Genomic DNA, 16,226 nt, shown 5'->3' on the forward strand with positions numbered 1-16,226 from the left:
GGAAACAAGCAGAAAAATAGAAACACCACAGTGCGAGCACATGCATCTCCTTCATCACAGGCATTGGCAACTCTGAAAACAAAATGACTGCTGTCTCTGTACACAGGAAGTTGTGAGATCTTTGAAGAGAGGCATCACCCATTCACAGCTACATTTGCTGTGCACAGCACCTCTCTGGACCCAGCCCTGACCGAGAATGAATACTACATTCTCTTTCAGAGGTGATCCCACAGAGATCAGGCTTGAGATGGCTGTGCAAACTTCTGCCATCCTCCACTGCTTGTGTTGGATCTATCCTAGGGCTAAACAGAGAAGTTCAGTCTTATGAGTGTCAACAATAAATTAACTAATGTCAATTGAAATGTTTTCATACCAAAACAACTAAGTGGTGTTTGCACTAGTGGGAAATGTCTCACTATTACAGGTGCAGTTCTGCCCAGGATAGTGTAAAAACCCTGGTGATCTTACCATTGTGTCATCTAACCCTGTTTAGAGGCAGTCTAGACAATGCTGTCATAACACTGTTAGCTGGCTAACCCTAAGTTCTGGTTGTTGCTACCACCAGTGGGAGATTTCCTCAGAAATGCTAGTGTGTAAAGAAGGTTTCGAAGTCCAGAACTAACAACTGGACATATTGGTGATGCGTCATTGCAATGAAATCAACTACAGAAAACCAAGAAACTGACTCTTTTTGGCAGGATTTAAAAACAAAACAAACAAAAAAGCACAGTCATTGATCCTAGTATTTCCTTAGTCCTATTTTTGTTATTCCAAACTTACAAAACTCCAGTGCCCCTTTGAGATTTGACAGGCCAGAACAAAGAGACAGTGGGATCAATAGGAACAGTCACTATACCTTAAATTCCACACCTTTTTGCACAGAACAGTTTTCAAAGACACCCTTCACACACAGAAATTCAAACCTCTTACACTGCCCAACACATGGCATGTAGATTAGAAGTGTCTGGGGAACTTTATTTTTATTTTGTAACAGCATTTTTTTTTATTGATTTGAGGTAAGAGGTCAGGAGGTGAGACCAATAATGGGATTAACCAAACCAGCGTACAATACTGAGAGGTGGGAACACAAAGATGGTAGCAAACTTTATTACTGCTTAAAACATGTTATATTGCATTATGCCGAGTCTCACAAAGGAAGCAGTGGAAGTCCTATCACTTGGAACATGTAAAACTAGAATGGGTGAAATGTAATTTATTGAACAATGCCCTCCAGTAGATGAACTACAGAAGATAAAAGCCTTACTACTACTTCCACAACTTAGATCTAATCCATTAGCTCAAGTGGTAGAAGCTAATGGTTAATGGAGGACAGGCAATCCATATTTATGCAGTGTATGAGGAGCTCATTACAGAAGCCCTAAAAATACACTCTGGGGGGAATTCTGCACTAGCAGAGGGATTGACACTGACTCTAATAGAACTTTTCCATCTCTTATTTGGTATGAAATTTGCTATGCAAAACACTAGGGCCAGTGCAATTCCATCAGGATAGGTGTTTGAGAGGAGAAATCAGCTAAGGACCAAATTTCTTTTTAGTTTATACCTTATAGAAAACCCATCAGCTTCAGAGGGATTGCAAGGCAGGGGGCAGTTCTGGATATATTGGAGTCTGTTTTAAACACACTTTCCAAAGTTTGGATAAGCCAGCCCGTCAGGGTCAGGAACAGTTGTCGATGTCACGTTACTGACAAGAGCAATAACAACGCATCAGCAACAAGTGATGCATTACACGCTCCACTCGCCATGAACTGAACAGTTGCCCATATGAAAGCGGGTCCCACAAGTCAACACAGCCTGCTACTTACTGTGCATCTTTGCAACACCGCAACATGCTCCTTTCTACTTCACTTCATTTTGATCCTTTTAAGTAAATAACATCAAAAAGATTCACAGCTGTATGATTTGATTGAGTAATTTTGAGATGCTGCTGCTGACACCTCATGGGGGTGTTCAAATGAAGCAGAGCATGATGGCTGGGACTGCATTCTGGGGGCCTTTAATAATGCACTCCTGAGATGCTTTTGAAGGCACAAGGCCACAGCAGTTCTGTTTGTGCAGCTGTGTTCCTAACCAGTATCACTGACTTTTTAAAAAAGATTGTTTAGAACATAATTGGGAGTATGTGCAATAATGACAGGCCTCTGTCAGGGAAAGAAGAGCCTAGACACACGTGTTATTAATTGGGTTGTGAAAAGGCATTGGCTTCTGTGGAATTACTGTCTATGACCAGATTCTCTTATCTGCTCCCCAAAGCAGAAGCCAGCCAAAAACAGAGCTGGATTCTAGGTGAGAAAGGAGAGGATAGTACTAGGGCCCGGAATATTACCTCTGTTTGGTACTCTGCAAAGGCAGCTTCGCTGGAACTCTATTAAGTAAGGCCCCACAGGTATTCTGGAGGAGCAGTTACTCTCTGAAACATGATCCCCTTCTGACCACTGACTAATCAATACCGCATCACTGAACCTAGCAGGATCCCCTCCACAGCTATTACTGTGAAGCTTTGAGGCAAAGATGAGAAGGGGAAGGGACGCAGGGCCAGTAGTGTGAGGAGACAAGGTCCTTGTAGGTCTCCTAAAAATCGATTTCTATAATATCAACCTAATTTCATAGTGTAGACCTGCCCTGAGATTCTCCATGGAGCTCAGGGCATCTGCTAGTTTTAGGGACACCAAAGCTATGGAGTCTCCCACACTATGCACATGCAAAAGCTATGTGGGGAAGAAAGTGGTCCTTAAGACATAGTAAGTGGTATTAGACTATCAGCCTAAGTATCAGCCTAGGATAAGACACAAATGGATAAGACACAAATGTTTATGTCTCCCTCCCCCCGCCAAGTTTATCTTCCTTACTTTCACTAGGATTTTAAATACCACTGTACCGATACTGCTGTGCCGTGCCACTGTAAAAGTGCTCGTGTAGCTGCTCTATGCTGATGGGAGAGAGCTCTTCCATCGACATAGTAAAATCCCCCAAATGAGCGGTGGTAGCCATGTTGGCCGGAGAGCGTCCCCTGCCAACATAGTGCTGTGCAGATGAGTGCTTATGCTGGCAAAACTTATGTCACTCAGGGGTGTGAAAATACACTCTCCCAAGTGACATAAGTTTCGCTAACACATGTGGAAGTGTAGACATGGCCTTAGTTAACACTGGTTAATTTAACATGGGTTAAAAATGCATCTCTTTTCTTAGTCAAAGCAAGACCACAATGGATACTTGATCTACACGCAGGCCTCACCAACCCATGCCTTTTTTATTGGCTTACCTGTTTTGGTTGCCCTGAAATTCTCTTCAGAAATACTTATATCAGTACAACCAATCCAGTTATATCAATATAAAGTGCCTTAGACCAGTATAGCTTACTCCCCTTCCTATATTGGAATAAGAGCCTGTCTACACTGCTATAAGCGCTTCAGTGAAGACGCTACATACACCAACAGAAGAGGTTCTCCTGTTGATGTAGGTACTCCAACTCCTTAAGAGGCAGTAGCTAGGTTGATGGGAAAATTCTCCTGTTCACTTACTGTGGTCTATACCAGCGGCTAGGTTAGTTTAATTGCATTGCTCAAGAATGTGGACTTTTCACACCCTTGAGTGATGGTATTATAAAGACCTATTTTCCTGTTGTAGACCAGGCCTAAGTTATAACCACATAAACAGCTTTATTCCAGTATAACTGCATCTACCGTATGTGTTTGTACTGAATTATACTGGTATAGTTAAAGCGGTATGATGTTTGCATTTAGACGAGCTCACAGACTTATGCTGAAATAACTAAAGGTGTGAATTAATACTGATTTAGTTATTTCAGTTCCAGCTTATGTGTACACAAAACCTTAGGGACAATCCTTGCCCCAAAGATTCTAAACAGACCAGAGAGACAAAGGGTCAGGCAAATATTAACTATCTCCATTATATTAGTTGAAGCAGATTTTTTTTTAGCCTGTATATTCAATATTCAGTTAGCCTCTCTCCAGTTCATCCTCTCAGTTTAAGTGTTAGATAAAGTACATTGGGATACCACTATTTCTTTCACATAAGGAAAAGTCTTATGGATAAACAAGCCGTGATGTGAGAGATTCGGGAAGAGAAAGTAATTGGAAAAGTTAGTCTTATTTTAAATGTTGATCTTTCAAGAGAGAATATAATTTGATTGTCTAACAAAGTGGTTTTTTTAAGTAAGCATCAGAAGCAGATCTCAGACATGCAAATATATGGCACATTTTTCATGTTATTTCCCCTTCCTTACTAGGTATGTGACTATTTTACAAAATCCAGAACACTTTACTTTCATGAAATTGCTAACAAGAGCTCATTACTTGGCCTTGCATAGTTGTAAAACAAATAAATAAATAAATAAAATAAATACCAACAAAACAAAAAAACAAAAACCACCTAAAGGGAAAGTGGTTTCAGGCTTGACTCATCTGACATCAGATAAGCATGTTAAGGAAATAGTCATTGGCAGAAAGAATTCATTAAAAAGAACAAGTTCTTTCCCTGATCTTTTACCCTGTGCAGACTATAGCAGTCAAATCCCACAGCAATAGCCAGATGTCAGTTTAGCTGGTATTGGAGTAATGTCTGATCAAAAATGGGACTCAGTCTCTCTGGTCTCATTTCCTTTAATCAAAACTTAGTTACTGCTTTAAATGTTGTTGTTGATGTGGTATTTCGGCAAAGCCAATATTTCTCTTCACAGGCTAATCCCAGGCATGAACAAGAGAGAGGCATTTTGACCATGTTATGGAAAGACTAAGAAAATACTGCCATTCAGAAAAATATACTGCATAATATTTACTTGTCCTTAAAGGGAGACTTATCAAGCCAAGTCATTTTCAGGCATTCCTGACTCGTGTTACAAACAGTTTAGATAAGGAAAATGGAGAATTCTAGAGGGTTGATTTAATTGTCCTCCATGAACTTATCTAATTTTTTTGAACCCAGTTATACTTTTGGCCTTTGCAACATGGGAAAGGGAAGAGACTGTCTGGGAAGAAGTACAGCAGAAAGGGATTGAGGGGTTATAGTGGACCACAAGCTAAATATGAGTCAGTGTGATGCTGTTGCAAAAAAAAGCAAACGTGATTCTGGGATGCATTAACAGATGTGTTGTGAGCAAGACACGAGAAGTCATTCTTCCGCTCTACTCTGCGCTGGTTAGGCCTCAACTGGAGTATTGAGTCCAGTTCTGGGCACCGCATTTCAAGAAAGATGTGGAGAAATTGGAGAGGGTCCAGAGAAGAGCAACAAGAATGATTAAAGGTCTAGAGAACATGACTTATGAAGGAAGGCTGAAAGAATTGGGTTTGTTTAGTTTGGAAAAGAGAAGACTGAGAGGGGACATGATAGCAGTTTTCAGGTATCTAAAAGGGTGTCATAAAGAGGAGGGAGAAAACTTGTTCACCTTAGCCTCTATGGATAGAACAAGAAGCAATGGGCTTAAGCTGCAGCAAGGGAAGTTTAGGTTGGATATTAGGAAAAAGTTCCTAACTGTCAGGGTGGTTAAACACTGGAATAAATTGCCTAGGGAGGTTGTGGAATCTCCATCTCTGGAGATATTTAAGAGTAGTTAGATAAATGTCTATCTGGGATGGTCTAGACAGTATTTGGTCCTGCCATGAGGGCAGGGGACTGGACTCGATGACCTCTCGAGGTCCCTTCCAGTCCTAGAATCTATGAAACATCCCCTGGCAATGAGTTCCACAGGTTCATTATGTGTGAAGAAGTACTTCCTTATGTATGTACATCACTGTTTACATGATAATAGATTACGGTCTTCATTTCACTTAGCTTTGTCAGTGAAACTAGAATGATCAGTTTCATTTTAGGGACTCATCCTTCCCCCACTGAAAACAATGATAAGTGTCCTATTGATTTTATAGAAACCTGGATCTGGCTCTTAGGGTACGTCTATACAGCTAAAAAAGAAAAAAAGAAGACGACCTGATCTCAGAGCCCAGGTCAACTGACTCAGGCTGCGGGGCTTTGGCCGCACGGCTAAAAATAGCCATGTAGACATTTGGGCTCTGGCTGCCTGGGGTCTGAAAACTGGCAAAGGAGAGGGTCTCAGAGCCCTATACTGCTATTTTCAGCCCTGCCACTCAAGCTCAAGTCAATTCTCCCAGGCTCTGAGAGTTCCTGCAGGGTTTTTGTGGTGATTTTTTTTTTTTTTTTGGTGTGTAGATGTACCCTTAGGGCCTAACTCTGCAAACTCATTTATAGGAGTGGTTCCACTGAGCTCAATGAGAGTTTGAGAAAGAGTAAGAACTAGTCATGTGAGTAAGGGTTCACAGAACTGGATTTTTAGAGCTTGATCCAAATATCATTGACGTCAACGGAAACATTCTGATTGATTTCAATGGGTTCTAGATTAGGCTCTCAATCCTACAAGTTGATGAGCAGTCTGAGCCTGATCTAGAAAAACACTTAAGAACATAAGTGGTCCCAAAATGACTTGACCTGGATTTATTTGTTGAAAATCCCTGACTCCCTGAAACAGGTTGGACTCACCACTGCAGGCCTCCTGCTGGTTTTTCTGGGAATTAGCTCTGTCCAACTCTGAAGCGCCCTTTGCAGGTGGTGTTTCACCCATTGTTTGCTCTGCAGTTTCCTTTGAGGGCCTACATCGCTCCTGGACTGCAGCATCCTCTTCAGGGCATGGCCCTTTGGCTGTGCCCCACCTCTCTTGTCTCCCCCCCTCCCGGGGGAGCCAGCAGTCCTTCGCCTGGCTTCTTGCCACAGTGGCGAACTAGAGCCTGTAGTCTAGCCAGAGCTGGTTCCAGGCACCAGCGCAGCAAGCAGGTGCTTGGGGCGGCCAATGGGAAGGGGCAGCACGTCCGGATCTTCGGTGGCGGGTCCCTCAGTCCCTCTTGGAGGGAAGGACCTGCCACCGAAGAATGAAGCGGCGGCGGTAGAGCTGCCGCCGAAGTGCTGCCGATCATGGTTGGTTTGTTTTTTTCCACCACTTGGGGCGCTGTAGCGGGGTGGTTACCCGCTCCTGCCCTTTGGGGCTTAAAACAGCCCAGGAGAGGGCCGTGGCAGGGGCAAGAAGGGCTTAAAAGCTGGGCTGATTGGGGAAGTGGCTGCAGCTGGGCCACAAAAGGCCAGGGAAGCCAGGAGCAAACAGTCTCTCTCTGCCTTTAGAGGGAGAAGGGCCTGGCTGCTGGGGAGTGTACCTGGGTGCCCAAGGTGGAGCAGGGCTGGGGGAAGGCAAGAGGAGCTGGGGAGCTCTGGCCTGGAAACCCCCTCTAGGCTGCAGGCCTAGGGTAAGGCCAGCTGTGTACTGGGGTTGCAAATGGGCAGCCCATGGGTAGGCCAAGGCAGCAGGTCCAAACCCCTTTTGCCTATGATGAGTGGCTGATACTGAAGTCTGCCCCAGTGAACGGGGGCTGGATGGAGACTGGGCAGTAGCCAAAACTGAGGCAAAGTGAGGATAGTGGGTTGGGGGTTCCCCAGGGAGGGGAGACCCAGATTGGTGGGGTACTGCCAGGGGGCAGCACCCCAGTTAAAAAGGCATCGGGGTCCAGGGAGGGACACGGGGGACAAGAGGACAGGCCTGCAGAGGGCGCTTCTGGCTGGAAGTGAGCTAATTCCCGAGGACGACCAGCAGGAGGTGCCGCAGGGGTGAGTCCGCACGTTTACAGGCGGCAAAAACATTGTAGCCGGCCCTGAGTCTAGCCCCTCATTCAGGGCAAGCTGCTGTAGTCTTTTGGCTCAACCCTGCACTCATGGGGAGCTGCAAATAGTCGGTCAGGCTAGCCTCTGGTTCAGAGCGGGGTGGGAAGCAAAGTCTCTCAGCTTGGGCCTGTAGCCAAAGTCAATTACCTCAGGCTTTCCTTCAGCTAGCCTGAGGGAGGGGGAGACTGCCACCCACCCCTTGAGTTGCAGGGGGGACGCAGGCCATCCTACTCCACTGCGTCCTGGCCCAGGGCCCTAAGAGTGGCGGAGGGGTCTGCCACCGAGTCAGCGGGGATCCAAGCTGCAACACGCTGATTCACCCGCTGCCAGCATTGCAGCCGAACAGGGGTCTAGTACCCCTGGGCCACTTCCACATTCCCCCTCCAAGGGTATTGCTGGGCCAGTGAGGTAGGGTGATCTGCGGAGGCCTCAGTTGCCAGCAGAAGCTCGGCCAGGGGTTGGGCCAGCCAGCAGTCCGCGCCAGCTGTCTGTCTCTTGCAGGGTCGGGTCGTCCAGGGGTCCAGGTGGTCCGGGCCAGTTGTCTGCTTCCTGTGGGGCCAGGTCATCCAGGAGTCTGGGTGGCCCGGGCCAGCCGTCTACTTCCTCAGGGGTCAGGTCAGTCCAGGGGGTCCAGGCCAGTTGTCTGCACTCTGCGGGCCTGCTGCTGTCTCCCAGCACGAGAGCTCAGGGAAAGCGTCTGTCCCCTCCAGTGACTGGGCCCTCACTGAGATTCCGGGTCCCGACTTTCAGCGGCAGCTCCAGGCACCAGCGCTCCAAGCGCATGCCTGGGGCGGCAAGCCGTGGGGGGCACCCTGCCGGTCCCTGCAAGGGTGGCAATCAGGCAGCCGTCGGCGGCTTGCCTGTGGGAGGTCCGCCCATCCCACGGATTCGGTGGCAATTCGGCGGCGGGTATGCTGAAGCCAGTGGACCTCCCGCAGGCATGCCGCCGAAGACTGCCTGACTGCTGTGCTTAGAGCGGCAAAAAAGCTAGAGCTGCCCCTGCCGACTTTATACTTCCAGCCCTGCCCCTTGGCTTCAGGGGGCAGAGCTAGGGGTAGAACTCCACCCACGAGGGGGTAGAGCCACCCTCTTCCTCTGTGTCTGGGGAGGGTCAGTCCACCTCACTACACTCCCATTAAGACTCTGAGTAATCATCTTATCTTTAACCAAGCCGCTTAGGCCATGTCAACACTAGCAAGCTTACGGTGGCACAGCTGTACCGATATAGCTGTGCGGTTGTAAGATGGCTCATGTAGTTGTCCAATGCCAACTGAGAGAGCTCTCCCCTCGACATAATAAAACCACCTCCATGAGTGGCAGCAGCTAGGGCTCTTTAGCAGAAAAAGCCATAACAAGAACCAATGGCTGGATGTTGAAGCCAGACAAACCTAAATTAGAAAAAGGGCACAAATGTTCAACAGTGAGGGTGGTTTAACCATTGGAACAAACTACCAAGTGAAGTGGTGGATTCTCCATCTCTTGATGTTTATAAGGTGACTTAAAACATTGTAAGGAGTGTCATAGGTCAAGCGTGAGTTCTCTGACCTTGCTCAAGACAACGCCCCCATTTAGTGTTAGTGCAGGGGTTCTCAACCTTTTTCCCTCTGAGTCCCCCCTCCCACAACATGCTATAAAAATTCCATGGCTCACTTGTGCCACAACTTTTTTTCCGTAGATTACGGGCCAGGGCCGGTGTTATGGGGCAGCAAACAGAGCAACTGTCCAGGGCCTCGTGTCACAGGGGGACCCCTGGACGAGAACTGCTGTCTTAGGGCACAGGGCGCATTGTGCCATGTAGGGGATTGAATTAGGTATGGCATCACACCAGGTAGGTCTATGGCCCTGCTTTCTATTTCAGCTGCTACAGTTTTCCTTACTATCTCAGGAGATGTCCATGACCCTAAAAGATAGCAGATGCTCAGGGATTACATTAGCATCCAGCTCTCGATAAGTAAATTGTTCTTTCACTAGCCAAGCTGGGTCCTCCTGGCATTTAATCAGCCACGGGAGGGAAATGTTGCCAATGTCATTAACCTAGAAGCTACCTGATCTTACGGTCCTTGTGCAACACCAAATTCATATCGACTTCAGCGGGAGGTTGGACTCACATAAGAACTACAGGACTGGACTACAAACCTCTCTCACCATTTTTTTTGCCATTGGCTCAGATTAGTTTCCTTTTATTTAATAATAAAAATATGGCTCTTCTGATGTAACCAAGTTATTGTTTAAGGCAACAAATAGGACATGATCCTTCAATCCTTTCCTGCTCAAGTATCCTCATTCAGTTCAATGAGAATCTCAAACATACAGTTAATGACTTCCAGGATGGCCCATGACCAAAGATAGAACCCAAGACCTTCAGCTCCACAGCACAGGTCTTTACCACTTGAGATAAAGGAATAGCCCCATTAGTCAGTAGCAGTATGCTCTTATTGTCTCTCCCACTGGTGGACTAGGCACTAGAGGGACTCATGATGCCTTTAACCTGTGTATAACACAAGGAAGGCAGGACCAGGCTCAATACAGGTAACTATAATACAAGGAAAGCATAGTATCTCTTCCTCTTTGACCAAATGGAGCTTTTCAGGGTCTTCTCCATCTATTGCATCTTGGCATTAACCAAGATTGTATGTTCTGCATCTTTATTATGTTTGTACAGCACCTAGCACAGTGGGGCCCCGATCTTATTTAAGGCCTGTAGGGGATCTTCTATAATGCAATAAATAAAATCGAGGAAATACATAGTTCTCCTGCTTGTCTGACTGGAAGGTTATATCAGTTGGCTATTTGAGAATATAAAGAATAAATCTTAACTAGTGGCACTTAAACATAAGAATGGCCCCACTGGGTCAGCCCAGTATCCTGTCTTCCGACAGTGGCTAATGCCAGGTGCCCCAGAGGGAATGAACAGAACAGGTCATCATCAAGTGATCCATCCCCTGTCGCTCATTCCCAGCTTCTGGCAAACAGAGGCTAGGGACACCATCCCTCCCCATCCTGGCTAACAGCCATTGATGGACCTATCCTCCATGATATACATACATGATTTTATGATTCATTAACACATGAACCTATAAATAAAAGGCCTGATTCTAATCTCATATGCTGGTTTTACACTGGTGACTTTGACAGAGTTAATTTTGATTTTTCTGGAGTTAGTGAGAGCCCAAAATATTAAAGCCAATTAACCCCCCACCATCCCTTCCAGTTTATGTGATAATGTTGTCATCATAGTCCTCAGACAATGAAATTAGGTTAGGTCTCTTAGGGTAACTGGGATAACTGGATTTGGTGAAACAAACAAGACTCTCTTAAGACACTATCAGAGTTTTAATGAGGGTTAATAGGCAAGTTATTCCATTATTACTGAAGAGTTAACGTATTTCATTAGCTTGCAAAGTTTGGATGAATTAATATAAAGCTTCAATATGAAAATCCAAGTCTAATTCTAATTTTGTGGATTCAGTCAGCACAGTTGATCGTATTAAATGTGAAGATGAGTGAGTACATTGCAAACTGTATAAACCCTGAGTTTTCCCTCTATTGTAATCTAAACAAAGAGGTGATTCTATACAAGAGTCCCATTGTTCCGAGAGAGTGATTACATTAATAATGGTGAACGTTTCCCTTAGTTACCTACACAATAGCAGTGGTGGGAACATGCTTTTTCCTTTCTGGCCTGGTGGGGGAGGGGAGGGGAAGAGCTGAGCAGAAAGGAGTCTCTTAGCTCTAGTCAGCAACAGGTGAGTTTGATGTTCTAATTAGTGAGAGTGTAGTAGTAGGATTTTATGTTTGTATTTTGTATAATTTAGAATGAAGGATAAAGAGAATAATGCAGCATGTATTAAATGTATTGATGAATGATTTGACCATATTCTGCCAGCCATCCTTTTTGAATAGCAGAGAGGAATGGTCTAATGGTCCATTGATAGAGATGCATCAGCCAGAATCTCTTTGTGTCTGGACTGATTTCAAGGCAGTAACAGACCTTTGAGGGTCACTACTTTGTTGTAGGTTTAGCATTTTAAAATAAGTAAAAGAATGTGGTGATTGTTTTCCCTCTGCATTGCAATTTGATGTTCCTGTTCAAAATGTTCTGTGTAAATTAATTCTGTTGTGTGTGTGAATGAGGAATGGGTGTTAAGAGATAAGTGTGAAGGCCATCACTGAACCAGATGTTCTAGGGAGGAACCGGAGAGGCTGCAACACGCCCAGGGGCAGCTCTAGGAATTGCGCCGCCCCAAGCGTGCACTTGGCGTGCTGGGGTCTGGAGCCGGCCCTGAACACGCCCCTAGTGAGATGTCAAAGGAGGGCAGATTGACAACTCTAAAGATGAGACAGGCACCTATCAGTGGAGACAAGATAGCTGTGATCAAAACCAGCCTGAGATAACTCCCTGAGAGACTTGATGAAAGAACTAGATAAAGGATGAGAAAAACAATTTAAGAAAACAAGCACTCATCAAACAACAATTGATTACAGCATGACGGTGCAAAACTCATTGGTCCCAATGGAAGAAAATCACTATATAAACAGGGTGCCTGGGGCTTCGTCCTGCCAAGACTTCCCGGAGCATCATGTCATGACCAACAGAACCCAGCTCCTACCTACCTGTGATCAACCTAGCTGGCCACTAGATTGATCCGGACTCTGGACTGGTAACTAACATTGACTGGCGGGACTGTGTGTGCGCGCGCATGATTAAATGCATATGCTAATTGTTGTATCTTCAATAAACATGGCATATTGCCTTTTCCCCTGAAAAAGATCCTGTGTGTTTCTTATAAGCATAACATTTTTGGTGGAGAATTGCAAAAGAGGGAAAACATGCACCATGATTGTTGAAAATACTGCTAAAAGGTATACCATACGTATAAAGTGATTGATCATTCAGGTGTGCACACCCCCAGTTGTAGAGGTGCCGGGCAGTAGGGGGAGGATTAGAGTCCTTGCTCCGACCCATTTGTCAGGGAAAACTATACAGATAGATATCAACTGTTTGTACGAACTCTCTAGGTATATACACCCCAGGTCGTAGAGGTGCCGGGCCCTAAGGGGGAGGATTACAAGAGAGCTGGTCTAGAAACTTTTAATAGCATTTAATATGGAAGGTGAATAAAACCTTTGAGGACTAGGGGAGTTGGGCATCTGAGTGTTACAGACAGGAACACTTCTGTAAACTGCTTTCAGGTTAAGTCTGCAGCTTTGGGCATGTGGTTCAGACCCTGGGTCTGGGTTGGAGCAGACTGGTGTGCCTGGCTCAGCAAGACAGGGTGCTGGATTCCCAGGCTGGCAGGGAAAGCAGGGGCAGAAGTAGTCTTGGCACATCAGCTGGCAGTTCCCAAGGGGGGTTCTGTGATCCAACCCATCACAGGGTTCCCCCACTGCTGTCCCAGTGGCCAGGAGTTGTGGGGTATTCTCGTTGCCTGAGGTGACTTGGAGCTTCCCGGATGACCAGAGGCTGCTGGGGTACCCCACAGCTCCCTGCCCCTGCCAGTGGGGTGGGGGAATGGGATGACCCTGCAGCTCCTGACCACTATAGACTGAAGTCACGGAGGTCGCTGGAAGTCCCGGATTCCGTGAATTCTGTGACCTCTGGGACTAAATCATAGCCTCTCTTATAAGCAACTGAAAACAGGATCTGATAAAAGGGACGGAGATGTCAAGCAACCTTAAATATAAGTGGCATTACTCACTCTGCCTAACACACACTCTCTCTCATTCAATGAACGTTAATATCAACTTTAGAGTGATAGTCTAATAAGCAAGTTGTTCCACTCAGGACCCACATCTTGTTGCACTATCAATCATTTACTAGACTTCTCCCACTGCATTGGGCTGGTAATACAGGAAGTGGCTGTAGCCAGCAATTTACAGAAGCCTCCCCTGCAGTATTCCCTCTTTGAGATGTCACCGATCCACTTTGTTAATAATTATTAGGGGGTTCAAAGGACTCAGTTTACAATAAGAAATGCTGCTGCAATGAGTGGGACACTGTCAACTCTGGGTGCTAAAGAGAGAATTCCTGCATATGTTAATCTAGAGAAAGGTTAGAGACATAGTAGATTTGCTTAATTTAAAATAGTCAAAAACAACTGGCACGTTAGCTATTTACTCAGCTCAAGTAATTGTTTGCTTGAAACAGATGAGCTATTTTTACTTAACATTAAGTTACATTTCCCTTTGGCATGGCATATACCCTTTGCAAGCCATTTTTCACTGAAGAGAAATGTAATGGGAAGGTTAAAGCTCTCACTGTGATTTGGAACTTTGCAGTCTGATGCTGAGTGACCCCTGCAAGACGCTGAGCACCTGACACCCTACAGGGTGAGGGAGATGGAATCAAGGAGTCGAGGCAGGCATCAGGCACTCTTGCTGCATCTAGATCACCTCTTCCTTCTCAAGGGCCGATCACAGAGCTATTCATAGTTTTTAGTTTAGACAGTACTGCAATAGCGGATGTGTTTATTTTTATACAGTGGCTTCAATTTACACATCCCATTTGGTAGCTCAATTCCATAATCATGGCTACAAAAATTTGCTGTTTTCTGAAATGCTCAGTTAATGCTCTTCTCACACTGATGGAATGAACTAAAACAGCTTGTGTTTAACACCATTTGTATAGCTACGTTACTATTGCCAGAGGGTGTTTTAGCAGCACAGACAAGTTCTCAGGTGTTCTCAGAACCATGTTCAAGACTAACTCCCCTTCTCCACCCTAGAAGAGTTGGAATACACATGCGGCTGAACTGAGACTACAGAAGCGTATCCCCCAGGCTCTGGAGAGAATATTGGTGTTTTAGATCTGAGGCCAGATCCACATTGTATAAATGGCTCATGTATTTAAGGACTAAACAAAAATACTGGAGCCAAACTTTGGAGTCTTCAAAATCTGAATCTAGATTTTTGTAGTGTCTAATTTGAGGTCGTCTAATTTCAATCTGTTTCTAAAACATGGTTTGCAAGTTGGTTTGTACCCACACTAGACAAGCACCCCAGTTTTATACAAGTTTTAGCAGGAAGGATACTTACTAGGGGGATGGACCAAATTCAGTAGGAAAGACATGGGTTCATCCCAGAAGGGTACTTGCCTTGTTGCTGTTTGGCCTATTGCAACCACTTAGCTCCAATCTTGCATTTGGCTTGACCAGAACTCTAGCCTAAACCTGATTTGGATCTGGATGCTGCTTCTTGGCTCATCTCTGATACATGCAAGTTTGGTTCCCAATGAGACATTATGCCCATTTCTTTTTTTAAAAGGATGTTGCAGCATGTGAAACATACAGAAGGAAAAAAACACCTTCTGCTACATGCTGTTTTGCTTCTCAAACATCTTTCAGATCCTTCAGTTTTTACAGTGTGTGGGTGCAGAGATTACAGGCATATTTTCAACTCATTGCACAGATAAATAGTTGAGTTTGGTGACTAATTTCCCTGCACACTCAACTAAATATATAACCTGTGTTCTTCATCTTAATTAGCGAGCTAATTTAATGCTTAGAAAGTGAGGGAGAAAAGACACTTTGTTGAACTAGGAGTAACACAGGCAGGTGTTGTTAAAGGCAGCCAACATACAGTACCTATGGACTTAATCCCAACCAGCAGAACCTCCAGATAACCCATGCCTGATACCCCAGGGACACCCCTTGCTCCTGCCCTGTTCTTTAAGTGCTTCTCAAGGCCTGCAGGTCCCTCAGGTATTTTGAAACCTGGGCTCTCATGTAGTTATGCCAATCTGCCTTGACCTGGAGCACGTGTGAGTATGTGTACACTGCAGCAGGCAGCGAGGCTCCCAGTGAGAGTAGACAGACTCATGCTAGCAAAACTGGAGCTAGAATGCTAAAAATAGCACTCTGGATGTTCCCACTGAGGCTGGAGCTCGGGCTCTGAAGCATAGGTGATTGGGTCAGGTTGAGAGCCTGATTTTCTGCTGGAGCAGGAACATCCATCTTGCTACTGTTAGCACACTAGCGCGAGTCTGTCTGCCCGGGCTAGGAAACTCGCTCCCAGCAGCAGTGTAGACACACCCCATGAGTCCTGCTATACCAACCTGGTCTCTACACAGCTCACATACCAGAGCTGGCAGTTTTAATTGTTTGGCTCAGCGAACCTGCTTCTGAGCGATTCAGAGCCATTTGTTCCAGGCAGTTCTGACACCACACAAGTGTGATGTTGTCTGGCCTCTAGGGCGGCACTCACTGGTTTTGACTGTAAATTCTTCAAAGGAGAAACCTTTGAGGACCGGGGGTGACAACATCCAGCTCAGAGACCAAGATGGGGGGCAGTCTGTGCTGTCCCAATTTGAAGACTGCCAGGGCCTAGTTTGACCCCCCCCACACACACACACCTCCCAAGCACAACTGAGGACAGCCTGAGTAGCTACCTTAAGTTGTGCTCTGGCTTCAAACCCCCCCATGGGCCATTACACGACCACGAAATAGTGATCGCCCTGGTCATCTTCTCACCACTCCAATGGTGGGGCTCTTCGGAGGGTGAAGCTTGTCTTAAAGCCATTTATATTGGCT

The 16,226-nt window shown here is 45.6% G+C and overlaps 1 protein-coding gene across 11 annotated transcripts in view; it reads right to left on the bottom strand.

The window, feature by feature from the left end:
• The window catches only part of LOC120397400 (tetraspanin-15-like), a 248,840-nt gene that overhangs the window by 202,399 nt on the left and 30,215 nt on the right, over window positions 1-16,226 (bottom strand). The window lies entirely within an intron of this gene.

This window comes from Mauremys reevesii, linkage group 2 (genome assembly GCF_016161935.1).
Source record: "Mauremys reevesii isolate NIE-2019 linkage group 2, ASM1616193v1, whole genome shotgun sequence".
In the NCBI taxonomy this organism is placed as follows: Eukaryota; Metazoa; Chordata; order Testudines; family Geoemydidae; genus Mauremys; species Mauremys reevesii.